We start from the raw sequence: 13,341 nt of genomic DNA on the forward strand, positions 1-13,341 counted from the left end.
GCTTTAGTAGGCAGTTTTTCCCTGACAATGCTAGGAGACTGAGAGGTCTGGGCTGGGCATGGCAAAGCAGCTATGGCCAGACTGCTTCTCTAGATTTCAGCTCACTGAGCAGGGCATCTTTGAAGGAAAGGTAACAGCCCCAGTCAGGGGCTTACAGACAAAACCCTCATTTCCCTGGGACAGAGTACCTGGGGAAAGGGGTGGCTATGGGTGCAGCTTCAGTGGATTTAATCATTCCTGCCTGCCAGCTCTAAAGAGAGCAGCTGATCCTGACAAGAAGGATTCTCCCAGCACAGTGCACCAGCTCTGTTAAGTGACAGACCACTTCCTCAAGTGGGTCCCTGACCCCCAAGCCTCCTGACTGGGAGAAACCTCCCAACAGGGGTCGACAGACACCTCATACAGGAGAGCTCCGGCTGGCATCAGGCCGGTGCCCCTCTGGGATGAAGCTTCCAGAGGAAGGAGCAGGCAGAAATCTTTGCTATTCTGCAGCTTCCGCTGGTGATAGCCAGATGAACAGGGTCTGGAGCGGACTTCCAGAAAACTGCAGCAGACCTGCAGAAGAGGGACCTGGCTGTCAGAAGAAAAACTAACAAACAGAAATCAACAACATCAACATCAACATAAAGGACCCCCACACAAAAAGCTCATCCAAAGGTCTTCAGCCTCAAAGATCAAAGGTAGATGACTCCACCAAAATGAGGAAAAAGCAGCACAAAATCGATGAAAATTCCAAAAACCAGAATGACTCTTCTCCAAATGATCACAACTGCTCTCCAGCAAGGGCAGAAAACTGGGTGGAGAATGAGATTGACGAATTGACAGAAGTAGGCTCCAGAAGGTGGGTAATAACAAAGTCCTCTGAGCTAAAGAAGTGTGTTCTAACCTAATGCAAGGAAGCTAAGAACCTTGCTAAAAGGTTACAGGAACTGCTAACTAGAATAACCAGTTTAGAGAAGAACATAAATGACCTGATGGAGCTGAAAAACACAGCACGAGAACTTCGTGAAGCATACACAAGTATCAATAACTGAATCAATCAAGTGGAAGAAAGGATATCAGAGATTGAAGATCAACTTGATGAATGAAATAAGGCATGAGACAAGATTATAGAAAAAAGAATGAAATGAACTAACAAAGCCTCCAGGAAATATGGGACTATGTGAAAAGACCAAACCTATGACTGATTGGTGTACCCGAAAGTGACGGGGAGAATGGACCTAAGTTGGAAAACACACTTAAGAATATTACCCAGGAGAACTTCCCTAAACTAGAAAGACAGACCAACGTTCAAATTCAGAAAATACAGAGGACACCACTAAAATACCTCTCAAGAAGAGCAACCCCAAGATACATAATTGTCAGATTACCCAAGGATGAGATGAAGGAAAAAAATGTTAAGAGTAGCCAGACAGAAAAGTTGGGTTACCTACAAAGGGAAGCTCATCAGACTAAAAGCAGATCTCTCTGCAGAAACTTTACAAGCCAGAAGAGAGTGGGGGCCAATATTCAACATTCTTAAAGAAAAGAATTTTCAAGCCAGAATTTCATATCCAGCCAATCTAAGCTTCATAAGGGAAGGAGAAATAAAATCCTTTACAAACAAATGCTGAAGGACTTTATCACCACCAGGTCTGCCTTACAAGAGCTCCTGAAGGAAGCACTAAATATGGAAAGGAAAAACTGGGACCAGCCACTGGAAAAACACACAACAATATAAAGACCAATGACACTATGAAGAAACTGCATCAACTAATGTGTAAAATAACCAGCTAGCATCATGATGACAGGATCCAATTCACACATAACAATATTAACCTTAAATGTAGATGGGCTAAATGCCCCAATTAAAAGAAACAGACTGGCAAATTAGCTAAAGAGTCAAGACTCATTGGTGTGCTGCTTTCAGGAGACCCATTTCATGTACAAAGACACACACGGACTAAAAATAAAGGGATGGAGGAATATCTACTAAGCAAATGGAAAGCAAAAAAAAGCAGGGGTTGCAATCCTAGTGTCTAATAAAACAGACTTTAAACCAACAAAGACCAAAAAAAGAGAAGAGCATTACATAATGGTAAAGGGATCAATGCAACAAGAAGAGATAACTATTCTAAACATATATGCACCCAATACAGGAGCACCCAAATTCATAAAAGAAGTTCTTAGATACCTACAAAGAGACTTAGACCCACACACAATAATAGTGGGAGACTTTAACACCACACTGTCAATATTAGACAGATCAACGAGACAGAAAATAAACAAAGATACTCAGGACTTGAACTCAGCTCTAGACCAAGTGGACCTAATAGACATCTACAGTACTCTCCATTCCAAATCAACAGAATATACTTCTTCTTAGCACCACATAGCATGTATTGTAAATCAAAAACATAATTGTAAGTAAAACACCCCTCAGCAAACGCACAAGAATGAAAATCATAACAAACAGTCTCTCAGACCACAGTGCAATCAAATTAGAACTCAGGATTAAGAAAATCACTCAAAACTGCACAACTACATGGAAACTGTACAACCTGCTCCTGAATGACTACTGGGTAAATAAAGAAATTAAGGCAGAAATCAAGAAGTTCCTTGAAACCAATGTGAACAAAGAGACAACGTACTAGAAACTCTGGGACACAGCTAAAGCAGTGTTTAGAGTGATATTTGTAGCACTAAATGCCCACATCAGAAAGGTGGAAAGATCTGAAATTGACACTCGAATATCACAATTAAAAGAACCATAGAAGCAAGAGCAAAAAAATTCAAAAGCTAGCAGAAGACAAGTAATAAGATCAGAGCAGAACTGAAGGAGATAGAGACATGAAAAGCCCTTAAAAAATCGAGACTACCAGCTGGTTTTTTGAAAAGATTAACAAAACAGATGGACCATTAGCTAGACTAATAAAGAAGAAAAGAGAGAAGAATCAAATAGACACAATAAAAAATGATAAAGGGGATATCTATCACCACTGATCCCACAGAAATACAAACTACCATCAGAGAATACTACAAACACGTCTACGCAAATAAACAAGAAAATCTAGAGGAAATGGATAAATTCCTGGACACACACACACCCTCCCAAGACTAAACCAGGAAGAAGTCAAATCCCTGAGTAGACCAATAACAAGTTCTAAAACTGAGGCAGTAATTAATAGCCTACCAACCAAAAAAGGCCCAGGACCAGACGGATTCACAGCAAAATTCTACCAGACATACAAAGAGGGTCTGGTACCATTCCATCTGCAACTATTTCAACAATAGAAAAAGAGGGACTTCTCCTCAACTAATTTTATGAGGCCAGCATCATCCTGATGCCGAAACCTGGCAGAGACACAACAAAAAAATAAAATTTCAGGCCAATATCCCTGATGAACATTGATGCAAAAATCCTCAATAAAATACCAACAAACCAAATCCAGCAGCACATCAAAATGCTTATGCACCACGATCAAGGAGGCTTCATCCCTGTGATGCACAGCTGGTTCAACAAATACAAATCAATAAACTTAATCCATCACATAAAGGACCAATGACAAAAACCACGTGATTATTTAAATACATGCAGAAAAGGCATTTGATAAAATTCAACATCCCATCATGCTAAAAACTCTCAATAAACTAGGTATTGATGGAATATATCACAAAATATAAGAGCTATTTATGACACACCCATAACCAATATCATACTGAATTGGCAAAATCTTGAAGCACAAGACAAGGATGCCCTCTCTCACTACTGCTATTCAACATAGTATTGGAAGTTCAGGCCAGGACAATCAGGCAAAAGAAAGAAGCAATGGGTATTCAAATAGGAAGAGAGGAAGTCAAATCGTTTCTGTTTGCAGATGACATGGTTGTATATTAGAAAACCCCATTGTCTCAGCCCAAAATCTCCTTAAGCTGATAAGCAACTTCAGCCAAGTCTCAGGGTACAAAATCAATGTGCAAAAATCACAAGCATTCCTATACACCAAAAATAGACAAACAGTGAGCCAAATCCTGAGTGAACTTCCATTCGCAATTGCTACAAAAAGAATAAAATACCCAGGAATTTAGCTTACAAGGGAGTGAAGGACCTCTTCAAGGAGAAGTACAAATTACTGCTCAAGGAAATAAGAGAGAACACAAACAAATGGAAAAATATTTCATGCTCATAGATAGGAGTCAATATCATGAAAATGGCCATACTGCCCAAAGGAATTTATAGATTCAATGCTATCTCCATCAAGCTACCATTGACTTTCTTCACAGAATTAGAAAAAAACTACTTTAAATTTCATATGGAACCAAACAAGAGGCCGCATATCCAAGATCAGCTTAAGAAAAAAAAGGACAAAGCTGGAGGCGTCACGCTACCGGACTTTATACTACAAGGCTACAGTAACCAAAACCACAGGGTACTGGAACCAAAACAGTTATATAGATCAATGGAACAGAACAGAGGCCTCAGAAATAACACTACACATCTACAACCATCTGATCTTTGACAAACCTGACAAAAATAAGCAATGGGAAAAGGATTCCCTATTTAATAAATGGTGCTTGAAAACTGGCTGGCCATATCCAGAAAATGGAAACTGGACCCCTTCCTTACACCTTATACAAAAGTTAACTCAAGATGGATTAAACACATAAATGTAAAACCCAAAACCATAAAAACCCTTGAAGAAAACCTAGGCAATATCATTCAAGCACAGGCATGGGGAAAGACTTCATGACTAAAACACCAAAAGTAATTGGAACAAAAGTCAAAATGACAAATGGGATCTAATAAAACTAAAGAGCTTCTGCACAGCAAAAGAAACTATCATCAGAGTGAACAGGCAACCTACAGAATGGGAGAAAATTTTGCAATCTACTCATCTGACAAAGGTCTAACATCCAGAATCTATAAGGAACTTAAATTTACAAGAAAAAAAACCACACAACCCCATCCAAATTGGGCAAAGGATGTGAACAGACACTTCTGAATAGAAGACATTTATGCAGCCAACAAATATATTTTAAAAAGCTCATCATCACTGGTCATTAGAGAAATGCAAATCAAAACCACAATGTAATACCATCTCATACCAGTTAGAATGGCGATCATTAAAAAATCAGGAAACAACAGACGCTGGCAAGGCTATGGAAAAATAGGAATGCTTTTACACTGTTGGTTGGAATGTAAATTAGTTCAAGGCATTGTGGAAGACAGTTTGGTGATTCCTCAAGGATCTAGAACCAGAAATACCATTTGACCCAGCAATCCCATTACTGAGTATATACCCAAAGGATTATAAATCATTCTACTATAAAGACACATGCACACATGTTTATTGCAGCACTATTTACAATAGCAAAGACTAGAAACCAACCCACATGCCCATCAATGATAGACCGGATAAAGAAAATGTGGCACATATACACCATGGAATACTATGCAGCCATAAAAAAAATGAGTTCATGTCCTTTGCAACGACATGGTTGATGCTGGAAGCCATCATTCTCAGCAAACTAACACAGGAACAGAAGACCAAACACCACATATTCTCACTCATAAGTGGGAGTTTTACAATGAAAACACGTGGACACAGGGAGGGGAACATTACGCAATGGGGTCTGTTGGGGGATGTGGGGCAAGGGGATGGAGAACATTAGGACAAATACCAAATGCATGCGGTTCTGAAAACCTAGATAACAGGTTGATAGGTGCAGCAAACCCCCATGGCACATGTATACCTATGTAAAAAAAACCTGCGCGTTCTGCACTTGTATCCCAGAACTTGAAGTAAAAAAAAGAAAAAAGAAAGAAAGTAGAAAGAATAAGAAAAAATGCACAAAGCCTCCAAAAAGTCTGGGATTATGTTAAATGACCAAACCTAAGAATAATTGGCTTTCCTGAGGAAGAAGAGCAGTCTAAAAGTTTGGAAAACATATTTGGAAAAAAATATAGGAAAACTTACCCAGCCCTGCTAGATACCTAGATAAGCAAATACAAGAAGCTCAAAAACACCTGGGAAATGTATCACACAAAGATCATCACCTAGGCACGTTGTCATCAGGTTATCTAGTGTTAAGATGACGAAAGTAATCTTAAGAGCTTTGAGCCAAAGCACCAGGTAACCTGTAAAAGAAAACCTATTAGATTATTTATTTATCAGCAGAAATTTTACAAGCTAGAAAGGTATCGAGCCCTATCTTAAGCCTCCTTGAACAAAACAATTATTAGCCAAGAATTTTTGTATCCAGCAAAACTAAGCTTCATAAAGGAAGAAAAGATACAGTCATTTTTGAACAAATGCAGAGAATTCACCTCTACCAAGGCAGCACTACAAGAACTGCTAAAATGAGCTCTAAATCTTGAAACAAATCCTGGAAACACATCAAAACAGAACCTCTTTAAAGCATAAATCTGACAGAACCTATAAAACAAAAATACAATTAAAAACAGCACCAAGGTATACAGGCAACAAATAGCATGATGAATAAATAGTACGTCACATCTCAATACTAACATTAAATGTAAATGACCTAAATGCTCCACTTAAAAGATACAGACTTGCAGAATAAATATGAATTCACCAACCATCTATCTGCTGCCTTCAAGAGACCCAACTAATACATATGGACTCATATAAACTTAAAGTAAAGGGGTGGAAAAAGACATTCCATGCAAATGGACATCAAAAGCAAGCAGGACTAGCTATTCTTTTTTTTTTTTTTTGAAGTTTGAATTTTTTTTATTATTATTATACTTTAAGTTTTAGGGTACATGTGCACAATGTGCAGGTTAGTTACATATGTATACATGTGCCATGCTGGTGTGCTGCACCCATTAACTCGTCATTTAGCATTAGGTATATCTCCTAATGCTAACCCTCCCCCCTCCCCCCACCCCACAACAGTCCCCAGAGTGTGATGTTCCCCTTCCTGTGTCCATGTGTTCTCATTGTTCAATTCCCACCTATGAGTGAGAACATGCGGTGTTTGGTTTTTTGTCCTTGCGATAGTTTACTGAGAATGACTAGCTATTCTTATATCAGACAAAACAAACTTTAAAGCAATAGCAGTTAAAAAAGAGAGAAATATTATATAATAATAAAAACCCTTATCCAACAGAAAATGTCACAATCCTAAATATATATGCACTTAACATTGGAGCTCCTAAATTTATAAAACAATTACGACTGGACCTAAGAAATGAGATAGACGGCAACACAATAATTGTCAGGGTCTTCAGTACTTCATTGACAGCACTAGACACGTCATTGAGACAGAATATCAACAAAAAAAATGGATTTAAACTGTACCCTGAAACAAATGGACTTAACAGATATTTACAGAACATTCTACCAAGCAACCACAGAATACACATTCTATTCATCAGCCCATGGAACTTTCTCCAAGACAGACCATACAATAGACCACAAAACAAGTCTCGATATATTTTAAAAATTGAAATTATATCAAGTACTTTCTCAAACCACAGTGGAATAAAATTGGAAATCAACTCCAAAAGGATCCTTCAAAGCCATGCAAGTATATGAAAATTAAATAACCTGCTCTCAGTTGATCATTGGGTCAACGGCAGCAGATCATGAGGTCAGGAGATCGAGACCATCCTGGCTAACACAGTGAAACCCTGTCTCTACTAAAAATGCAAAAAAAATTAGCCAGGTGTGGTGGCAGGCACCTGTAGTCCCAGCTACTCAGGAGGCTGAGGCAGGAGAATGGCGTGAACCCAGGAGGCGGAGCTTGCAGTGAGCCGAGATCATGCCACTCCACTCCAGCCTGGGCAACAGAGTGAAACTCCATCTCAAAAAAAAAAAAAAAGAAAAAAAAGAAATTAAAAAATTCTTCCAACGGAATGACAATAGTGACGCAACCTATCAGAACTTCTGGGATACAGCAAATGTGGTGCTAAGAGGAACATATATAGCCCTAAATGCCTACATCAAAAAGTGTGAAAAAGCACAAATAGACAATCTAAGGTCACACCTCAAGGTACTAGAGAAACAAGAACAAACCAAACACAAACCCAGCAGAAGAAAGGAAATAACCAAGATCAGAGCAGTAATAAATGTTGAAACAAACAAAATAAAATACAAAAGGTAAAGGAAACAAAAAGCTGGGTCTTTGAAAAGACAAAGTTGATAGACCATTAGCAAGAGTAACCAGGAAAAGAATAGGGAAAACCCAATTAAGCTCAATTAGAAATGAAACAGAAGGCATTAGAACTGACACCACAGAAATACAAAAGGTTATTTAAGGCTACTATGAACACCTTTACACACGTAAACTAGAAAACCTAGAAAAGATGAATAAATTTCTGAAAAAATACAATTCTCCTACCTTAAATCAGGAAAAATTAGATATCCTGAACAGTCCAATAACAAGCAGCGAGATTGAAATGGTAAGTTAAAAATTATCAACAAAATAAAGTCCAGAACCAGACGGAATTCTACCAGTCATTCAAAGAATTCACAGCTGAATTCTACTAGCCATTCAAAGAAAATTGGTATCAATCCTATTGACACTATTCCACAAAATAGACAAAGAGGGAATCCTCCCTAAACCATTCTCTAAAGCCAGTATTACCCTAATACCAAAACCAGGAAAGGACTTAACCAAAAAAGAACACTACAGACCAGTATCCCTGATGAACATAGATGCCAAAATTGCAACAAAATACTAGCTAACCAAATCCAACAACATTATAAAGATAGTCCATCGTTATCAAGTAGGTTTCATACCAGAGATGCAGGGATGGTATGCAAGTCAATAAATGTGACTTAACATATGCAAGTCAATAAATGTGACACACCTTATAAAGAGAATTAAAAACAAAAATTACATGATCATCTCAATAGACACAGAAAAAGCATTTGACAAAATCCAGCATCCCTTTATGACTAAAACTCTCAGCAAAATCAACATACAAGAGACATACCTCAATGTAGTAAAAGCCATCTATGACAAACCCACAGCCAACATAATACTGAATATGGAAAAGTTGAAAGTATTCCTTCTGAGAAACAGAACATGACAAGGATACCCACTCTCACTACTTCTATTCAACGTAGTACTGGAAGTTTTAACCAGAGCAATCAGACAAAGGAAATACATAAAGGGCATTCAAATTAGTAAAGAGAAAGTCAAACTCTCGGTGTTTGCTGATGATATGATTGTGTACCTAGAAAACCCTATAGACTCCTCCAGAAAGCTCCTAGAATGGATCAAAGAATTCAGCAAAATTTCAAGATACAAAATTAGTGTACACAAATCAGTAGTTCTCCTATACACTAACAGCAACCAAGTTGAGAATCAAATCAAGAACTCAACCCCTTTTAAAATACCTGAAAAAAAATACTTAGGAATATACCTAACCAAGGAGATGAAAGACCTCTACAAAGAAAACTATAAAACACTGCTGAGAGAAATGATAGACGACATAAATGAATAGAAACATATCCCATGCTCATGAATGGGTAGAATCAATATTGTGAAAATGACCATCCTACCAAAAGCAATCTACAAATTCAACGCAATTCCCATCAAAATATCACCATCATTCTTCACAGAGCAGAAAAAACCATCCTAAAATTCATAGAAAGCCAAAAAAGAGCCCACATAGCCAAAGCAAGACTAAGCAAAAAGAACAAATCTGGAGGCATCACATTATCTGATTTCAAGCTATACTATAAGGCCATAGTCACCAAACAGCATGGTACTGGCATAAAAATAGGAACATAGACCATTGGAACAGAATAGAGAACCCAGAAATAAACCCAAATCCTTACAGCCAACTGATCTTTGTCATAGCAAACAAAAACATAAAGTGGGGAAAGGACACCCTATTCAACAAATGGTGCTGAGATAATCGGCAAGCCACATGTAGGAGAATGAAACTGGATCCTCACCTCTCTCTTTATACAAAAACAAACTTAAGATAGATCAAGGACTTAAATCTATGTCCTGAAACTATAATAATTCTAGAAGATAACATTGGGAAAACCCTTCTAGACATTCGCTTAGGCAACAATTTCATGACCAAGAACCCAAAAGCAAATGCAATAAAAACAAAGATAAATAGCTGGGACTTAATTAAACTAAAGAGCTTTTGCACGTCAAAAGGAACAGTCAGCAGAGTAAACAGACAACCCATAGAGTGGGAGAAAATCTTCACAATCTATACATCTGATAAATGACTAATATCCAGAATCTACAATGAACTCAAACAAATTAGCAAGGAAAAACCCATCAAAAAGTGGGTTAAGGACATGAATAGACAATCTTAAAAGAAGATATACAAATGGCCAACAAACATATTAAAAAATTCTCCACATTACTAATGATCAGAGAAATGTAAATCATAACTACAATGCGATACCACCCTACTCCTGCAAGAATGGCCATAATCAAAAAATTTAAAAAAAAAAGATGTTGGCATGGATGTGGTGAGGAGGGAACACTTCTACACTGCTGGTGGGAATGTAAACTAGTGCAGCCACTATGGAAAACAGTATGGAGATTCCGTAAAGAAATAAAAGTAGATCTACCATTTAATCCAGCAATCTCACTACCCAGAGGAAAAGAAGTAATCATACGAAAAAGATACTTGCTCACGCATGTTTACAGCAGCACAATTTGCAATTGCAGAAATGTGGAACCAACCCAAATGCCCATCAATCAGACTGGATAAAGAAACTGTGGTATATATATGCAATGGAATACTACTCAGTCATAAAAAGAAATGAACTAATAGCATTCACAGTAACCTGGGTGGGATTGGAGACTATTATTCTAAGTGAAGAAACTCAGGAATGGAAAAACAAACATTGTATGTTCTCGCTCATAAGTGGGAGCTAAGCTGTGAGGATGCAAAGGCATAAGAATCACACGATGGGCCTTGGGGACTCAAGGGGAAAGGGTGGGAAAAGAGTAAGGGATAAAAGGCTGCAAATTGGGTCCAGTGTATACTGCTCAAGAGATGGGTGCACCAAAATCTCACAAATCACCACTAAAGAACTTACTTATGTAACCAAATACCACCTGTTCCCCAAAAACCTACAAAATTATAAAATCTTAACAAAACACAAAAAGAAGATATATAAATGGCCAACATACATGAAAAAATTCTCAACATTATTAGTAATCAGGGAAATACAAATTAAAATCCTATTGTGATATCACCTTACCCTAGTCAGAGTGGCCACTTTTAAAAAGTGAAAAACAATAGATATTGGCATAGATATGGTGAAAAAGAAATGCTTATACACTACCAGTGGGAATGTAAATTAGCAAAATCTTTATGAAAAACAGTATGGAGATTTCTCAAAGAACTAAAAGTAGCTCTACAATTTGATCCAGCAATCCCACTACTGTGTAACTACCCAAAGGAAAAGAAAAAGAAGTCAGTATATCAGAAAGACACCTGCATATGTATGTTTATTGCAGCACAATTTACAATTGTAAAGACATGGAATCAAGCTACTTGCCCATAAGCTGATGAGTGGATAAAAATAATGGAATATAAATATAAGTATAAATATGAATATATATATATTCACACACCATGAAATACTAATCAGTCATAAAAAGAACAAAATAATGTATTTTGCAGCAACTTGGAGGGAAATGGAAGCCATTGTTCTAAGTGAACTAACTTGGGAATTGAAAAGCAGATACCACATGTTCTCACATATAAGTGGGAACTAAGCTATGGGTACACAAAGGCATACAGAATGGCATAATAGACATTGGAGATGCAGAAGGGGTAAGGCTGGGTGGGAGGTGATGAATGAAAAACTAACTATTGGGTAATATGTACACTACTCAGGTGATGGGTGCACTAAAATCCTAACTTTACCATTATACAATTTATCCATGTAACAAAAAATCCGCTTGTAGCTCTAAAGATATTAAAATTAAAAAATTAAGAAAAACAAATCCATCTTTCATGTTTTTGCTAAAATTATCTTTCTTATATCTTATTATTTCTGGTCATAAAGTAATTTTTTCTTGTTGACCTGGAAAAGTTAAGTAGCAGAGTGCTTCTAATAATAAAGTACAACTTACAAGTTACAGAATATCAATACTAAATAAAAAATAAAGTCTAGGCCCAGAATTGGCATAGCATCCCTTTTGCCACATTCTATTGGTCAGAGCAGCCATGGGCTGGAAGTTTAGTCTGTAAAGTGTTTTAAACAAAAGGGCTCAGGAGCCAGGCATGTTGCTGCATGCCTATAGTTCCAACTACTCAGGAGGCTGAGGTGAGAGGATTGCTTGAGACCAAAAGTTCAAGGCCAGCCTGGGCAACAGAGTGATACTCCATTTCTTAAAAAAGAGAGGGGCTCTGGTCTTAGTGATACCAGTTACAACTAACGATGAAGATAAGGTACTTTTTTGAAAACCTCACAGTAAATTAGTTGAAAGTCTACATACTAATCAGTGAGACTGTGATGGCTAATTTTATATGTCAACTTTAAGGGTGCTTTTGGATGAAATTATGATTTCAATTTGTGAACTTTGAGTAAGCAGATTGCTCTTCCTAATGTGGGTGGGCTTAATGTAACCACTTGAAAGCCTAAATAAAACAAAAAGATTGAACTCTTGAGCAAGATGAAATTCTACAGAAGACTTTATCTTCATTTTCAAATTTTACCTGCACATCAACCCTCCAGGGTCTCTGCTTGCCAGCCTTTGGACTGGAACTGCACCAATGGCTCTTCTGGATCTAGTGTCTGTGGACCTACATGGAAGATTTTGACTTGCCAGTCTGTATAGTCACATAAGCCAATTCCTAATAATAAATTTCTTACTATACACACACACACACACACACACACACACCTTTATATAAATACATGTCTTTCTGTGTATACACATATTTCATTGGTTCGATTTCTCTGAAGAAACCTAAGAAATACAGAAGCCAACAGCCTCCTTTTTTACTTGGGTTTTTAGAATATTGGTACTTAAACTTATGCATCTAGACAAGAATTTGGATGATTCCTTCCTAGGGAAACTCAGTAGCTAATGAGAAAAGGCTCATAAAATGACCAAATTCCTACAGAATTTCTCATGGTGTCATTAGTTGATAAGCTTCACTCAATCAACTTTTTTAGTGCCTCATTCATAAATCTGAGGGTTAAGCATCTTAAATCACACGGTATTTGAGAAAAGACTTTAACATTCAATGCAGAGACAAAAGCAGGCCAAAATTGGGATGGGGTGAGAATATTGGAGGAAATATAGTAGTCCAGGGATAGTAAACTTAAACAAAACTCACAACAGCAACAAGCTGTTGTAAAATTAATACCAGAAGAGAGAGAGAAAAAAGGTTGT

The sequence above is a fragment of the Pan troglodytes genome, chromosome X (genome assembly GCF_028858775.2).
Source record: "Pan troglodytes isolate AG18354 chromosome X, NHGRI_mPanTro3-v2.0_pri, whole genome shotgun sequence".
In the NCBI taxonomy this organism is placed as follows: Eukaryota; Metazoa; Chordata; class Mammalia; order Primates; family Hominidae; genus Pan; species Pan troglodytes.